Source organism: Amblyomma mixtum, chromosome 2 (assembly GCF_055824585.1).
Source record: "Amblyomma mixtum isolate Tamu chromosome 2, ASM5582458v1, whole genome shotgun sequence".
Taxonomy (NCBI): Eukaryota; Metazoa; Arthropoda; class Arachnida; order Ixodida; family Ixodidae; genus Amblyomma; species Amblyomma mixtum.
Window position 1 is genome coordinate 242,495,184 of NC_143013.1, and position 18,120 is coordinate 242,513,303.

Here is an 18,120-nt window from a genome sequence, read left to right on the forward strand (position 1 = left end):
TTTTTGTCAGAACAAAAGAGGGCGACATCATCAGCATAGGCTAAAACTTTAACTTCACATCGAGCCAGAGAGAAACCGCGGATAGCTACGCTGTTAATTATACTGAGACAGAGGGGTTCCAGATATAGGGCAAACAACAATGGAGACAGTGGACATCCTTGACGAACAGATGCTTCTAGTGGTATTGGTTTCGTTAGCTCCTGATTAACAATAACCCTTGTATAGCAAGACGTCACCAATATTTGCATACTCCAAGACCGCGAACAAGAAATCGTGCCGAACTTTATCAAAAGCCTTCGCCAAGTCAATTTGAATCAGAGCAACTTGGCCTGTCTCATCTGATATTGTCTCTAATACTGAACGTGCAATATGGATATGTGTTTGAATACTACGGCCTCTAATACCACAGACCTGATGCGAACCTATCAAGTCCATGATGACGAGCTGCAGACGACTGCTAAGAACCTTGGCAAAAATTTTGTAATCAGCATTGCAGAGGGAAATTGGACGATATCCCTCAACAGTTTTCAACCGATTAGTATCTTTGCTTTTGGGAATTAATATTGTGTGCCCAGAATAGAAAGTGGGAGGCAGGACACCCACATCATAAGATGCTTGGAAAACTTCCATCAAAACAGGCACTAGGCAAGGCGAAAAAGTTTTATAGAATTCGCTAGTAATACCATCTGGCCCAGGAGATTTCTGGCTCTGCAGGGCAGAAATGGCTGATTGAATTTCATCCAAAGTGATAGATCCCTTCACTATAGCACACTTCTCATCGTCTAGTCGAGGGAAGTTTCCGAGTAAGGAACTGTAATCGAAACCCTGATTTGGATCATCGCAACGACCAAACAGCTTTCGATAATAGTCGAAGAAAGCAGCAAGAATACCAGGCGCATCGCTGTATGTGCAATCACCATACTGAATTTCCAATATTTCCTTCGCAAGAGCATTCTCTCTTTCATCATTCAGGGCCCGACGAGAAGGTTGCTCATCAAGAAACCTTCGGGACCGAGATCGTATCAAGGCCCCCTTATATCTTTCTGTCGCAAATTGTTGAAGCTCTGCTTTTACGTTATTAATCTCTTCGAGATAGGCACCCGGGTTTACCCTCTCTAGCTCATGTAGCTCCGTTAGGGTGCGCCCAAGCTCACGAAGGTGGTGTCTCTTCAGGAAAGCGATTCTTGCTGAGGCCTCAATTGCCAAGTTTTTGATCTCCTGTTTAAACAAATCCCACTTTTGAAAAACGGACAGATCACGGCGTGACCATACGTCCTTCAAACAAGTAGGTACAGCACGCTGAAAGATTTCGTCTGAGAGCAGACAGTTATTCATCTTCCACAACTCCCATCGAGGGTGAAGTACATGCCGAGTGTACCTCCCAATCTGAAGAGACACCATACAGTGGTCACTGAAGAAGATGGGCCGCACCCAGTAGCCAAACACACTTGCTAACGCGTCTACAGAAACGTAAATTCTGTCAAGGCGAGCATTAGAGGAAAACTAAAAAAGAGTGAAATGTATACTGTCGCCTTTATCCTGTCCCACATCCACAAGACTATATTCAGAAACCAAGTCGGTAAGTAATGCAGCACTAGGGTCGTATCTCTTACATACCACTGATCGGTCCTCATCCCTACAAACGCAATTAAAATCTCCCAACAATATAATTTTGCGGTCCGTGCACAAGTGTTCAACTAATGACAGAAAGAAAAGCTTTCTATCGCGCTGCTTTGTGGGGGCGTAAACACAAATAATCCGCCACTGTACACCTGAAATTGTGAGATCACAGCATATAAGTCGCCCCTCGTCATCTATGCAATAAGACATGGCTGTCATCTCTAGCGTGTTCGCCAGGAATAGCATACAACCTCCGGATAAGCCTCTCGCATGGCTAACAATAATGTTGTATTCCGACAAAAAAGGCTCGAGAGCAGCTGCTGTCTCTTCATCAGAGGACAACTTTGTTTCCTGGATAGCGGCTACACACACACTCCATTTCTTTAAGAGATGCCGTACCTGCTGTTGCCTCCTACGATTACGCATACCCCTAACGTTAAGGGTAGCGACTTGATATGCTGCGACGCTCGCCATTTTTGGAGCCAGTCTTAACAAACGCCATCCCCTGGAATGGGATGGCCCGCCTCCAAATTGGCGGCCTCTCGGGCCGACATCGCCCTCCTCTTTAACGCCACCCTTCCCGTGGCCTCTACACATTGTGCCTGAGCTAGCCGGGCGATGGTTAGTGCCAGAGAGTAGGACGTACTATTGCACATTTCCCTCGACGATCAGGTGGTGCTTGTTATGGCCTTCTATTCGCGGTAGAGCACAGGACTCTCGATCATTTAATTACCTCTCAGGGCACGCGCGTTCAGCACTTGGAGCCCTGCCAACTGCTACGGGAAGCGGAGATACTGATCAGCAGAGGAGAAAGCAAAAACAAGACTACTAGAAAGCCCAGTGAAGCAGCTGACTGTATACTATCGCGTGCAGCCTCGTCGACGTTGCACGCTTCGGTAAGACAACTGACTGGTCGCTCAGATTTCGCTCGACACACAAAACAGCGTAGCCGCGTCCAAGTGAGCGCCACAGACGGAGCATGATGTCAGCCGAACTGCATCCTTAAGTCTGCGTGCATTTTACCGATTCATCAGCACTCTGTATTGCACGGATTAAGAAACAGAAAACGACAGAGAATTCCGCAGCTTCCCGGCATATGACAGGGTTGGGCAACTGCTGCGACAGACACTTTGACAGCGGTGAGCTTCGGTTGAGCAAACTGTTCATCCCGACTCCCTGTCTTCCGCCCCTGCTTTTAACGATGCCCGCATTGCCCCGAAAGTCATGCATGCAGAAAGTCGCGCGACGGAAAAGCAACGACATATGCGTTGATACAAGGCAAGCAGCACCAAGACAGCCGCAGCAGTACGTCATCTATATAATACGCTCATAGCAAACGCCCGTGTTAAATACCCGCCAGCGTTTCGATGGAGGCTAAACGCACAAAGCACCACTATATGCTGTGCAAGATCAGCGCAGATGAAAGAATACTGTTACGTAGCCGTTGGGGCTCGTAACCGAAAGGCTTTAATGGTTGACGTGGACGGCACCGGAGAACAAGCCAAGAGCACCCAGAGGAAGCCGGAACCGATCTTCTTCTTCTTTCACTCGGCGGTGCACGCGACTTGCGAACAGCAGCCGCCTAGTGGCTGCTTGTGGAAACGTGGCATTACCCCCCTCCCTAAAAAAAAACATCGACCCGATGCATGCGCAAGAAAAGATGGTAAGAAAAGCAGTTCACAAGAACATGGCAGAAAATAAGCAGTTCGTAAGCAAGAATGGTGAGAAAATGAACGGTCACAAGAAGCATGTGGATATGGCGTGGCGGTAGGCTGCTAGCGGTGCTCGCGCGAAAAGTACGGCTTCATTCGCACGACGTGGACGACTTCGGGCTTCTGCTGGCGGCGATGAGAAGTAGAAGAGCCGTCTGGAAGAAGTTCGTATGTGACGTCACTGAGCTGACGGACCACTCTGTACGGACCGAAGTACTGCTTTAGCAGTTTCTCGGAAAGCCCTCGGCGTCGAATCGGAGTCCACACCCACACCATGTCGTCCGGTTCGAAGGTCACTACTCGGTGGCGGTGATTGTAACGCCGAGCGTCTCGGCCTTGCTGGTTCCGGATGCGCAGTCGCGCAAGCTGCCGTGCTTCTTCGGCGCGCTGAGTAAAGTCCTCGGTACCAGCTTCGGAGTCACGACCGTCATGGGGCAACATGGCCTCTAGCATGGTGGACACCTCGCGGCCATACAACAGAGAGAAGGGCGTCATGCGCGTTGTCTCTTGTTGTGCTGTATTGTACGCGAATGTGACGTACGGTAGGATGTCATCCCAAGACCGATGTTCAACGTCCACGTACATAGACAGCATGTCGGCGAGAGTTTTGTTGAGACGTTCGGTAAGGCCATTCGTCTGTGGATGGTAGGCGGTGGATTTACGGTGGGTAGTGGCACTCAGCTGCATGACGGATTCCAGCAGCTTGGCCGTGAAAGCTGTGCCTCGGTCCGTTATGACAACTGACGGGGCGCCGTGCCTGAGGACGATGCGCTCGATGAAAAATTTCGCTGCTTCGGCTGCCGTGCCTCGTTCGAGGGCCTTTGTTTCAGCATAGCGCGTGAGGTAATCGGTAGCGACTATTATCCACCGGTTGCCCGAGGAGGAAGTTGGAAAAGGGCCCAACAAGTCCATGCCAACCTGCTCGAATGGAAGTCTGGGCACTTGGACAGGCTGCAGTAAACCAGCTGGCCTTACAGACGGTATTTTCCGTCGCTGGCAATCGTGGCACGTTCGTACATAGTGGCGCACTGACGCCGCAAGTTTGGGCCAGTAAAAACTCTTTTGAATGCGAGCCAAAGTTCGAGCATAGCCGAGATGACCGGCTATCCCTTCCCCTTCCCGTGGGAGAAAAGTTGATCTTGTAGAGCACGTCGTTTAGGAGACAAAACGAGGAGTGCGTTCTGGCGAAGGGACGGGGTACGTCCGTAGTACGCGCTTTCAGGAAGTCGATGAGTGGAGCGAGTCCCGGGTCCTCACGTTGGCTCTGCGAAACAGTGACTGCGTCGACAGTTGCAATAAGAGGGAAGTCGGGCTCTTCGTCTTCGTTCGTCGACTGGATAGGCGAACGGGACAAGCAGTCGGCGTCGTTGTGCTGGCGTCCGGACTTATACACGATGGTCATGTCGAACTCTTGTAGACGTAAACTCCAACGTGCAAGGCGTCCGGAGGGATCGCGCAAGTTCGTCAACCAGCAAAGAGAATGATGGTCGCTCACGACCTGGAAGCGGCGGCCATAAAGATACGGGCGAAATTTCATCACTGCCCAGACAACAGCGAGGCACTCTTTCTCGGTGGTGGAATAATTGGTTTCAGCACGAGACAAAGTCCGGCTAGCGTACGCGATGACTCGCTCAGCGCCATCCTGCCACTGTACGAGCACAGCGCCGAGGCCTACGTTGCTTGCATCCGTGTGAACCAGGGTCTCGGCATGGGCATCGAAGTGGGCAAGCACAGGCGTTGTTTGCAAGCGGTGCCGTAATTCATCGAATGCCTTTTGCTGTTCGTCTGTCCAGGCGAAGGTGACATCATCTCGGGTGAGACGCGTCAACGGGGCAGCAATTCGTGAAAAGTTTGCAATGAATCGTCGGTAATAGGCGCAGAGTCCCAAAAAACGCCGGACTGTCTTCTTGTCGGATGGAGTAGGGAAGTTGGCGACGGCTGCAGTTTTGGCGGGATCGGGCTGAACACCTCGACGGCTGACGACGTGGCCCAGGAACAGGAGCTCTTCGTAACCGAAGTGGCACTTTTCAGGTTTTAACGTGAGGCCTGCAGATCTTATAGCCCGTAGCACGGTGGAAAGGCGTTGGAGGTGTTCCTCGAACGTTGGGGAAAACACAATAACGTCGTCCAGATATACTAAACAAGTTTGCCATTTAAGGCCGGATAAGACTGCGTCCATCATTCGCTGGAATGTCGCTGGAGCGGAGCACAATCCAAACGGTAGGACCTTGAACTCGTATAGTCCATCCGGCGTGACAAACGCAGTCTTCTCACGGTCCCGTTCGTCTACTTCGATCTGCCAATAACCGCTTTTGAGATCGAGCGAGGAGAAGTAGCGCGCATGGCGCAGCCGGTCCAAGGAGTCATCAATGCGTGGTAGCGGGTAGACGTCTTTTTTTGTGACCTGGTTGAGTTTGCGGTAGTCAACACAGAATCTCAGACTGCCGTCTTTCTTCTTAACCAAGACGACAGGGTGAAGCCCAGGGACTCCTCGATGGCTGTATGACACCGTCATTCAGCATTTCGTCTACCTGCTGAGCGATGACTTCGCGTTCCCGCGGTGACACTCGGTATGGGTTCTGTCGGACTGGTCGGATACGTTCGTCGGTTATTATGCGGTGCTTGGTGAGGGGCGTCTGCTTGACCGCGGAGGCAGACGAGAAACAGTCTTGAAACTGACAGAGCAGCCCAACAAGTCGATCCTTCTCGGTTGGTGATAGAGCGGGGTTCACATCGAGGGCGAATTGGGCCGGTCGGCTGGCAGATGTCCCGGTCTGGAGTGCGATGCAATCAGAAGTTTCGGCGATATCTTCCAAGTAGGCGACCGTGGTCCCTTTAGCGATGCGTTGTCGCTCATTGCCGAAGTTGGTAAGGAGTACATCCGCGAGGCCGTTGGTCGGATGGACGATACCGCGGGCAACACAGACGCCGTGATGGAGCAGCAGCTCAGTGTTCTGTTCGGCCACCCCTGCAGCACTGGACTGGTCGTCGCACCTGACGGTAACGAGAGTACATGAGCGTGGCGGCACGGTTACATCCGCGTCAAGGATGCGCAAAGGTGCGTGGCGTCGTTCGGCGTCTGCGGAAGTCGGTGCAGGCGGTGAAAACGTGACCAAACGGCGAGGAACGTTAATGACGGCACCATGCTGTCGTAAGAAGTCAAGGCCGAGGATGAGGTCCTTGCAACAGTTGGGCAGAATAACGAAAACCGCAACAAACACGGAGTCGGCAATGGTGACTCGTGCAGTGCAACGCCCTAAAGGTGTCATAAGGTGGCCACCAGCAGTACGAATTTGGGGTCCAGGCCATTCAGTCCGAACTTTTGCGAGCCGATCCGCGAAATTCTTGCTGATTATTGAGAAGTCTGCTCCTGTATCTACTAAAGCAGTCACTGGGTGCCCGTCAACAAGCACGGGAAGGTCGGCGCTAGCTGTGTCATCGGTATGAGGGAAGCTCGGAGTCACGGAATCACGCTGCGGCGGCGTCGCTGTCACGGAATCACGCTGCGTCGTCACGGGGGGGTCTTCGGGACGTCGGTTTCGTTTTTCAGCAACCTGCCCCCCTGAGGTCGCCGCCTTCAGTTTCCCCGGCGTGGGCTTGGCGACCGCCCCCTCAGCGTATCGCTGAAAGCACGACGGCTAGGTGACGAGTAGCGGACGGGAGAAGGTGACCGTTGGCGACCGTTCGGTGAAGTCTGCTGGGCAGCAAGGTATTCCTCGATTTCCCGAGGTCGCTCACCGAACCGTGGGCGCGGGGCGTGACGTGAAAATCCCTGAAGCCCGAGTTCACGATAGGGGCAGCGCCGATACAGGTGGCCGGCTTCCCCGCAGTGGAAGCAGAGCGGCCGCTGACGAGGAGTGCGCCAGATGTCGGCCTTCCGGACCGGTGGTTGCATGGCGAGTCCCTGCTGCGGTGGCCGCTGGTAGGAGGGTGGCGGCAGTACGGACGGCGGCTGCGAGTCGAACGGGATAGGCTGCGCGGGAGGCACCGCGGGCTGACGGACAGCTGCTGCATAACTCAGAGGGCGTGGCTCGGGCAGCAACTGAGGCGGTGCAAACGCTTGCCGGATCTCCTCGCGCACGACTTCAGTGAGGGCAGCGGGTGTGGGATCAGGCGAGATGATGTGGAGTTTCCGGAGCTCCTCGCGAACTACGTCTCGGATCAACTCTCGCAAAGAGGAATGTTCACTGGCGCTGCACGAAGCGGCCACTGAGCTGAAGGGCTGAACGTACGCAGACTCGTTTCGTCGGGAACGCTGCTGGAGGGCTCGCTCAATGAGGGTTGCTTCACTGATGAAGTCGGCAACGGTCTGGGGGGAATTCCGCACCAAACCAGCGAAAAGATGTTCTTTTACGCCCTGCATCAGGTGGCGCAGCTTCGCGGCCTCCGTCATGTCGGGATCAGCCCGCCGACAAAGACGGGTCACGTCTTCGGCAAACATGGCGACGCTCTCGTTGGGCTTTTGGATACGGGCTTCCAGGAGGCGGCGCGCTCGGTCGCGGCGGTCGGGGCTGGAAAACGTATCGCGCAGCTGCTGGCGGAAGGCATCCCAGCTTTGAAGACCGGTCTCCCGGTTCTCGTACCAGGTTTTGGCGCCATCTTCCAGCGCGAAGTATACGTTGCGCAGCTTCATGGCAGAAGTCCACTGATTAAAGTTGGCCACACGTTCAAACTGTTCAAGCCAGTCGTCGACGTCTTCAGTAGGAGCGCCATGGAAACTCGCCGGTACACGGGGCTGCTGGAGGGTTATTTGAGGGGAACTCGCCTGCGCCATGGGATGAAGCTGAACGGGGCGGCGGTCGGGAAGGAGACCGAACTCTGGGGAGAGGCCGTGAACGCGGCGGCTGCTGCGATGAACGGGTGTAGACACCAGCGGGAGTCGGTCGGGACTCGCTGAACCGCTGCGAGAAGAGGTCCGGGACATGGGATCTTGAATGCACCTCCACCAGTGTTACGTAGCCGTTGGGGCTCGTAACCGAAAGGCTTTAATGGTTGACGTGGACGGCACCGGAGAACAAGCCAAGAGCACCCAGAGGAAGCCGGAACCGATCTTCTTCTTCTTTCACTCGGCGGTGCACGCGACTTGCGAACAGCAGCCGCCTAGTGGCTGCTTGTGGAAACGTGGCAATACCGAGGAGGCTCTTCACTACGGCGTTTCTCACAGCCCATGTGTCACTCTGGGAAGTTAAAGCCCACAATTTAAGATTTTTAGAAGCTATTTTCTATAATTTTAGTTAGCTGGTAACAGCGCACTACTGTGTTAACGGCAACGTTTGCGAGTGTGGAAGCCTGTGTTTCATATAAGTTCTTCGTGGCTTCTACATTAATGAAAACTTCGGTGAAGTCGCCTGTAATTATTTCACAACGATAGGTTGCGCATGAACACCTCGAAAATTGAAATAAAAAAAGAGACGCAGCATTTCGTGGGCTACACAATAACACCAACGTTTGTGGGACGATGATAAGAATTAGTAAATATCTAGCAGCTCTGCTGCACTGAGCGTGCATGTATCTAAAAAAAGAACACTCCGTCGAGCCGGATTCGAACCAGCGACCTATGGATGTCCATAGTACGAAACTTCTACAGTCCACCGCTCTACCAACTGAGCTATCGACGGGGACGGAGGTGCAGGCAACTTCTTTTCCTCAAGTGCGCCGTGTGCAGCCCTTGATTAAGAAGGCGGCGTGCCCGACTGTTTACCCTAGAAGGGACAATGGCCCCAGGTGGCCTGAGCTGCAATTCATGTCTCCCCGTGTTCTGCACAACTTTCTTTCGTCGCTCAGCTTTCTCTTAATTGTTAGTTTCTCTAGCCCCTTTAGTTGGTCCTGCTTTGTTATTTTATTCTCTTTGCATCCATCGAACTTATTCATTTAAAGATGCCTTTTACACGACCGCAAGAGATACAAACTGATACCTGACCGTTAGTAATAGCCGTTTCCGTGTCAGCGGTACACGTCCCTCCATGACGCACATAACACGGGGTCTTGTCTTTCCCGCCCATGGGCATATCCATCCTACCCGCGCTGTGGTGCAAGCCGCTGCTCGATAATCGACGGTAGACGGGGGAGAGAGCAGGTCACATGACACGTGTGGTATGGAGTGACGTGCACTGCTGGGCGGTGCAACGAGGGCGCAAAACAAGAAGCGCGCGAGATGACCAGAATTTTTTTAGCTGTAGCCACAGCGCCGGAGCTATGACGGGTTCGAAATTCTAAAAACTGATAAGGCTATCACTAATGGCCAGCCACGAATCTCCATTTGCATTTCCCATGCGGTCATGAAAAACGAATAATTGAAGGGATAGTGACGATCGCGGCAATGCAAGAAAATAAATGGACAAAAAAGAACCACCCAAAGTGCCTTTAGAACCGGACGACAAAATGAAAAACGACCAAAAAAAATCTCCCAGCGCCGAAAGCAAGGGGAGCAAATTTCAACGCAAGCCACCAGAGGCCACTGCTTTGCCTACGGATACCCTTCCAAGCTGACTCCTGAATTAATGGCTGCCTGCGGCGCACTTGAGAAAAAGAATCCCGCCTCCCGCTTCGTCCCCGTCGATAGCTCAGTTGGTAGAGCGGTGGACTGTAGAGGTCTCTTACTGCGGACATCCATAGGTCGCTGGTTCGAATCCGACTCGACGGAGTCTTTTTTATTTACTTTTCAGTATGTGCCTACTCGCACGGTGTAGTATAATTCCTGTATTATTATCGCCAGCAACCTCTCGCTAAGCCACTCCGCGTGCTTGGCTTTGTCGCACTGAAACTTGAAAATCACGCATTCAGCTACTGCTCGTACAAAAGCGTAATTTGCTGGGTTCATAGTGCGCATAGATAGAACCAGCTAAGACGGACGCAGGACAATAAATAGGAGACACACGCACACGGCACCGCTGGGCTTACAACGGATTTATTGCAGTGAAGAAAACAACATTATGCTTTTCCTGCGATTGCGCACACTCCAAACAAGGTGATGGAAATTTATGTACGGTAATAGAAATTGAAAGAGCACAAATGGATGACTTCTTATTCTTTCTGTTTAAAGGCAAAGTCTCAAGAAGAAGAACCTCGCAGTCTAACTTGTAAAATCGATGGTAAAGACAAACTACGATTAGTTGACGACTACAGACCTATCATGCTTTCTAAAGTAGGTGATAAGATTTTCGCAAAAGTCTACAACGTGTACTTTGATTTGAAATTACAAGCCTTGAAGGGCCCATCAATATGGTCTAACTTTATGTTGCGCGTATAGTTTTTCAATGTTGCTGCGACCTTGCAAAGGCGTTTTATCGAGTGTGCCACTCATTTCTTTGCTCTCTTTTAGAGCAGGTCAATCTGGGTTCAGTTCTTTCCCAGGGAGTACGTCTCTGTTATACTAACTGCTCAACACGCTTGATCATTAATGGCTGTCTTTCATCAACCGGTGCCCATTCTGAGGCTGCCCGTTGTCTCCGCTGCTCTTCTCTTTGTACTACTTAGAGCCGCTGTGTATGAGTACTCTGAATTGTGGTGCCGTTCGTAGTTTTTGTATTTAGGGTAATGAGCTCAAAATATTATTACCTCATGCAGATGATCTTGTGTTTTTCTGTGCTGACAAGAAGTTAGTCATTTAACGGAGGAGTTCAGCTGTTTCAGATGCACGGATAAATTGTTCTAAATGCTGCGATGGTTTACACCTATTGAATATGCTGGTGTTGCATGTACGCGTAAGCCATCATAGTACCATGACGTTCGATTAAAATCCTATAACCGGAGTGCGCATTACTGGAAAGAACGCATGCCAACCCTACAGCGCTAACACCAGATTTCTGTACCTCGTGGTCTCTCGATATTCCGTAGAGCGACGACCAGTAACCTGTTTCTGACCACACTAATATAAAATGTTGCGAAAATTATTCCTTGTGCTAGGAGTGGTTTCACATAATGTCTGTTTCTTTTCGAAGGATTCCTGTTTTGAATCTTTGAGACATTATATCGTGTTCCTGCCTGTCAGCACTGGTGCCATTGCTTTAGCCCATCTTTATGTGCGACAAATATTGTTTCGCGTTTCATGCTTTTCCGAGACACTTCCTACACGATAGTTCGTGCGTTCTTGAAAGCTAATTTAATTACTATTTTTTTTTAATAAGTCATCTGAAGTGAACATCCGCCTGCGTGACGGCAAACTCAAGGCCTGGGCCTTCCTTCTTCAAGAGCACAATTCCCTTCCTCGCCTCTCTGGTTTCTGCGCGTACCATTCTCCTTCCATCCCTGATCGCCGCTGCATCGCTTCCTCCCTCCATCCCGGTAAATCTGCAATTTATGTTCATCGTTCGGTTCCCCACACACCGATCGATCTTTCACGGTGGTGCAACACTCGCCAGGAGGTCGTTGGCCTTCTCGTAAAACCTGCACATACACCACTGATACTTGTATCTTTCTATGGTCGTCCGGGAACAGTGTCTCCCAACCTAGGTTGGATTCGTTTTCTCCGTAATAACTACTCGGGCACCCCTATTTTAGTTGGCGGAGATTTCAACGGCGCTCACACATCGTGGGGCTACCCTTTGGATTCCTCCCGGGGTGCTCACATTCATGGCACCTTTCTAGATCATTCATTTCAACTACTAAATCAACCGCAAACTTCAACGCGCCCTCGGGGTGGTCCGTACTCGCCTGATTTGTCTTGGTGGTTAGGGCCCGGCTACCCTCGTTGGAATGTTGGACCAGACACTTGGGGCAGTGATCACAGCCCTATTTTAATCTCCATCACAACTTCGCGTCTCCGGAAAATACGCCGCAGCGTGCGCTTTACATCATGGGATTCCGTACGCGCAGATAATAGGTTGTCTACGCTGAACCCATCTACTGTTCTGTCTACTCTCTCAGCTGTTTTGTCCACTCATACATTCGCCACTACTGTAAATGAGAATGATCCGAACCCGGACATGCATCTCCTTAATCTCTGGGCTTTTCGTCGCAGGGCGGATCATTATGCTTCTCGTAATCCCGACGACCCTTCAGCTCTTCCAGCTCTTCATCGGGCTACTGCACGTGCGCGGCGCTACTCAAAGCGACTTAGCAGACAACGCTGGGCTGCATGGTGTGCCCGCCTCTCCTCTACACAGGGTAATAGACATCTTTGGCGGGTATTTCACGCCATGGAACGCACTTCTCAAGTAGCTGATTATACCGAGAGCATTCGTTTGGCTCTGAATGTGGATGAAACTTCATTTGCACAACAAGCAGCCCGTCAGTTTTTCCCACATCATGACTGCCTCCCTACCCCTTCTCCCATATTATCGATTTCTGAGCCCCCTGATGAGGTTACTTCAGATTTTACCATGGCAGAATTGCTGGCCTCCATAGATCGCCTCAAAACAAGCACTGCTCCCGGGCATGACGGTGTACCTAACTCGTTGTTTCGCAACTTGGAAGGACCTGCTCTACATTCCCTCCTTGATACATTCAATGAGGTGTGGCATTCTGGAGTTATTCCTGCAGAGTGGAAACATTCAATCGTTGTCCCAATCCCCAAATCAGGTCAGCCGCCGGTTTCTCTTTCGGCCCTCCGCCCTATTTCACTTACGCCTACTATCTGCAAGCTTTATGAACACATTCTAGCAGCTCGCTTGTCGTGGTGGCTGGAATCGAATGATTGTTATCCAGAATCTCAAATTGGGTTCCGCCCTCACATTGGAACAGAAGACGGTCTGGCTGTTTTGGCTGCGGACGTACTAAACCATTCTCCCCATAGTCATCTTGTTCGCACGGTGATCGCGACTGACATCACAAAGGCATATGACAACGTCCTACACTCTTCTATTCTTGGCACCCTTCAAGATCTCGGTCTCCCGCATCGCTTTCTCCTTTCAATTCACTCATTTTTAACAAACAGAACCTTCAGTGTACGTATCCATGGGAAGCCTTTTGGTCACTTTACCTCCAACCGCGGTGTACCCCAGGGCTCCGTCCTCGCCCCCACATTATTTAATGTAACTTTTATACCTCTTGTCCGAGCCCTAGAGAAAATTCCTTCTGTGCGCGTCCTTGCGTACGCCGACGACATAACCTTGTGGTCCTGTAATCCAGATGCGTCTGTGCAACAGTCGGCGCTTCAGCAAGCGCTGGATGCCTTAACATCACGACTACCCCCTTTGGGTCTGACCCTCTCGTGTAATAAATCTTGTTTCATTCGCATTGGCAACAGAAGTGGCTTACGGAAAGCAGCACCTTTTACCTTTACGGTTGACCATTCTCCAATTCCTCAAGTTGAAAGTGTGCGTGTTCTAGGTCTTCTACTTCATACATCTGGGACTGGGACTCCGTGGCTAAACGCGACCCGTAAATCGGCTCACGCTACTCTCGGTCTGATTCGACGCATAGCTATGCGCTCTGGCGGAGCGCGTTTTGATACTGCCCGTCAGCTCGTGCGCTCCATCCTTCAGCCGCGGATTGTGTACCAAGCGCAATTTCATCGCCTCACCCGACGACAGTGGGACTCCCTTGAATCAATCAATCGGGAGGCTATGCGCGCCATAACTTATCTTCCGCGTATCACACCCATACCCATTCTCCAAGAGTACGCTCAACTTAATACATTGAGTGAACTTATCGACCAGCGTGAGGCAAACAGAGCACGCAAGATGTCGCTTCAGCTTCATCGTTTACAGACTCTTCCTCCATGGTCATACTGTCAGCTCACAGACAATCGCCCCTCTGCTTCGACGCCGATATCAGCCGCCCATCTTCCTTCAGGGTGCATAATATACACCGATGCATCACACACAGCAGTGCAGGGAGTTACTGCAGTTTACAGTCCCTCACATCCTCATCTCAACTCCCGCACTACATATAGCTCGGATACTTGCTCCCCCCTGGCCTTGGAGCTTCAGGCGATACACAATGCCATTGCATCCCTTCCACTCGTACCTACTTTCAATATTGTACACATTTACACCGACTCCCTTGCCGCCCTTAAACAGCTTAAGGCTGTCCGGCGCACATTCCAAGTTACACAATCCATTCACCAACTTTGCACAAAATACCCCTGTCCTGTGCGTATACACTGGATTCGCGGGCATGCCCAGGATCCGCATAATATTCATGTGGATGCAATGACACACCTTGACACATCCGATATCCCGCCACCTTCCCCTCTTCCCTCAGATCCGTTCCTGTCCCATGTTTCCGAGAAACAGTCTTTGCGTCAGCGAACACGCGCTCTAATTCCTCCGTGTTCGTACCCTCTCCCCCGGAGTCTCACTCGGGAGGAGGAGGTATCTGTGCGCCGGATTCGGGCAGGAGCGGCTCTGACTCCTTGTGTGCGTCATCGGTGGCGTCACAAACGTTACGAAGTGACAGACAAGTGTCCCCATTGTGGTGCTGCGCCCGACCTGTGTGATGAAAAACACTTGCTGTGGACTTGCCCGGCTACAGCTTCCGTGAGACGACGTTTATTAAGAAAGGTTGGCCTGCGATGGGACGTTGCAGACGACTATACCAAGTGGACTCTAGATAATCGCTATATCACGAACTTGTGCCGCTTTTTAAGCGAGGTTTGTTTGCACTCCTTTTTATAACTTTCTTTCCTTTTTCATTATGCCTGATGGCAAACAGCTCGAATAAAAAAAAAATTACTATTTTGCCTTTCCTTATTGCCTCTTCTAATATTTGTGGTCGTTCGTGTTTATGGGTGTTAATCCATGAGGTCTATTTCGATGTTCGTTTCTTACGGGTTCGCTTTGCTCGTGAGTTCTTGTTTTCAGTACCGCCGAAACGGTTGTACAGGACGCACATCCTCCGTCAAAAGTATACCGCAAAAGCCTGCTGTGTGCCTGATTATGCACCTTCAGCGACCGCAACCTCTACAGAGAGGAATGGCTTCGCGTCCTCAAGCCTTCCAAGATTTCGACGGCTAGATCTGCTAGGGAGCCCCGCTAAAGAGCTTAGAAGCAATCCCCTTGGGCTGTATACTTTTGACGAGGACTGTACATAAAATATTACGTAAAAGGCCTTTCTCGCCATGTACAAAGACTTTATTCTATACGCTACACACACAGACATTGGCAAGAGGACAAGAGCATTCTTGTGTCTTGGGTAAAATGGTAAAATGCCGCCTCTGTGGCGTTCCAGTACCATAGAGCATTGCTGCATTGATTGTAAGCACGCAAAAATGCCTGGGATGCCCTGCAGTGGACATCGAAGACGCGAATTAATTCTACTGCTCATTATGCAAGATGCCTTACTGCACTGGTATTGTTGATGAACCCCTTGATAAGTCCTTTCTTACCGGACCGGCATTGTGAATCTGTTACATCAATATAATCCCATATTCATCGACTAATACTACACCTCGGGGAAATATATGCCCATACAGACTTGAAACCGAATCGGCACCCTGTCTTGATGATATGCACAGCCTCGCTTCCATTGTGGTGCTTTGCTGCCTCGGGTGGCCTTGATACTACTTCCCAAGTGTTCACGGTGCAGCTGTTAGTAGTTCGACAGCCTTCTTGCCTGGACGTGTTTTTTTTTTTTTACCAGATTTAATACTGCTTCCTAAACACTTTGTGAATAGTTCACGTACACTGAACAATATTTCGCTCTAATAAATGCTACGTTTCAAAAAAAAGTGACGATGGCCGGGTGGTCTAAGACTTCGACGAACGAAGTTTATCTGCTTGCGCCGGCTGTGATTAGAATCCAGCTTCCAGGAATCCAGGAGAATTCCTAGTGGTGGAGTAAATTTTAAATAAGGGAATAATTACGGACTAACAGCCCTTGTTAGCTTATCTGGTACAACGACTGCCCCAGAGAGGCAGTGGCACCGGGTTCGACCCTCGTATACCAGAACGGATTATAACTCAACTACGGCATATAGCTGTCTTGCGGTAGCCCTAAGGCTGCAGTTGGGCTGAAATCAGATTCCAAGCTTGGCGCGAGATGTGGAACCACTATTTGTTCACAGTATCGAGAACAAAGCTTCGATAAGCGAGAGAAGGTAAAAGCATGAAATATAGCTGCCGCCATAACCGGCCTCTTCACAAGTAAACTGCGGTGCTTCAAGTTAGTTTATTTCTCGCGGATCGCTGAAGTTACGTTACATCGCTATCCACGGGGTCCTTCTCCGGCGTTGGCGTCAAGGGTTTGAATATAGCTGCGGAAAACTTTCAAATACAATTTCATCAGCAATAAATGTGCCTCTTGCTCTAGTACAGACGTCAGCATAGCCAGAGCGAGCCACACAATCAATTTTCACTCAAAACAAAAGCTGGCCCCAGTCATCACAGGGGACCCCTGAGGCAAATTAACGCGTCCACTTTTCATTTTCAGTAAAAACTGATTCTATGCGGCTGTTCCTGGGTGTTGTCATGACCGGGATGTAAACCAACCAAAGAGATATTAAGGCGCAGATTTCATCGACCGGGATAATCACGGTGGCGGCAACAGTAGCGGCAATTTCGAAAGGTCGTTTGACCCCCAAGATGACCCCACTGGCTGCGAAGTTGCTTGTGGAGCTCTTCCCACGCTCGGCTCGGTGCCAACGACCTTCCCTTCGAGAAGCAACCGAGGACAGGGGAAGAAAGGGTGCCCCTCGTCTGAAGAAAACCCGGAACGAATCAGAGGAAGCCAGCGCAGCTGCGGCTGCGACGTCATCATGCCACACCTGAGTTCGATGGACGCGAGCTGCCAACAGTATGGTTGCCTCGCAGTGCGACAGAGCTGCGGACTTACGTTTCCTCCTCGCCAGTTCCCACGTGTGGGCTCTCAACAGGTGTCTTCGTTGGCTGTTTCGTGTGGTGCCGATCTTTTGTGTCACGATGAATTGCCGCCTGGTGAAAGGGCGGAGCCTTGGGCTATTTAACCTGCGCCCAAAGTGAGCACGAAGGCTCTGAGTCTGGGCCCTGGGTAAAAGGCTCATCCAGTCGCTCGACATCATGAACTCTTAACTTTTGATTCCTTGCTCTTCTTTTTGTAAATTATGTAAATAAGTGTCTTATTTTCTTGCCATTAAACCTGCTTGTTTTCGTATTCCCCAACCTTCGAAGCTTCAGACTTTCCTCAGCCCGACGACTCAACACGCTACCAAATGGAGCCCGGGTTCGAGCTTTCCTGTGCGCCACAACAGTGTGCTGTGCTGAGAAGACGTGTTAATTGCTGAGAACACTGCATGTAAAATATTCCTCGCCGCTTACGCCAAACACGTGGCGTCTGCATCGAAAAGGACTCCGGTGCGATGACCGCTTCCAAGTGAGTGGCGGTTTAGCCTATAGCGTCCATCAGTGCCAAAAAAAAAAAAAAAGCTGCGCTGACGCACCGCAGTTAACATGAGAAGTCGTTCGGTGATGGCGAGACCCATATTCCGTTTTTTTTTTTCTTGCCTTTTCGAGCTTATAAAAACTCCGTTTTCAGTGAAAGTAGCGTACTTGCTTTTAGAACGTGATAATCTACCGATAGAGGGTACCTCAATTTATCGTCAGTGTAGCTTTCATATTTTGCAGAAACTTTGCAAGTCCGTACGCTCAATGATGTCGTTAATCTATAAACAGCAGTAATTTATCAAACAACAAAGCAACAACCGTGCGAACGCGCTATCGTCGAGGCGGCGGTATTGTGACACTCTGTTCATGAGCCCATGAGTGATACACTTCATTGGCGTTTATTAAGGATAGGCATCACGGGCAATAATAATTTTCTACAAACAGCATGGTGCGTTTATTTTTGTCCTGCTAAGAGGAATGAATCAAGTGAAAGAAAACTGCTAATTTAGATTTTGTGAAGTCCTCAGTGCACTATTGATTTTTAATTT

General features: G+C 50.5%; 2 non-coding genes across 2 annotated transcripts; one reads left to right on the forward strand and one right to left on the reverse strand.

The window, feature by feature from the left end:
- Nucleotides 1-8,859: 8,859 nt before the first annotated feature.
- On the reverse strand, nt 8,860-8,950 carry TRNAY-GUA (transfer RNA tyrosine (anticodon GUA)). The gene is given in 2 exon segments: nt 8,860-8,895; nt 8,914-8,950. It is a non-coding gene; the product is annotated as a tRNA-Tyr (tRNA).
- A 934-nt stretch (nt 8,951-9,884) lies between these two features.
- TRNAY-GUA (transfer RNA tyrosine (anticodon GUA)) lies at nt 9,885-9,975 on the forward strand. Its single transcript is given in 2 exon segments — nt 9,885-9,921; nt 9,940-9,975. It is a non-coding gene; the product is annotated as a tRNA-Tyr (tRNA).
- Nucleotides 9,976-18,120: the final 8,145 nt, after the last annotated feature.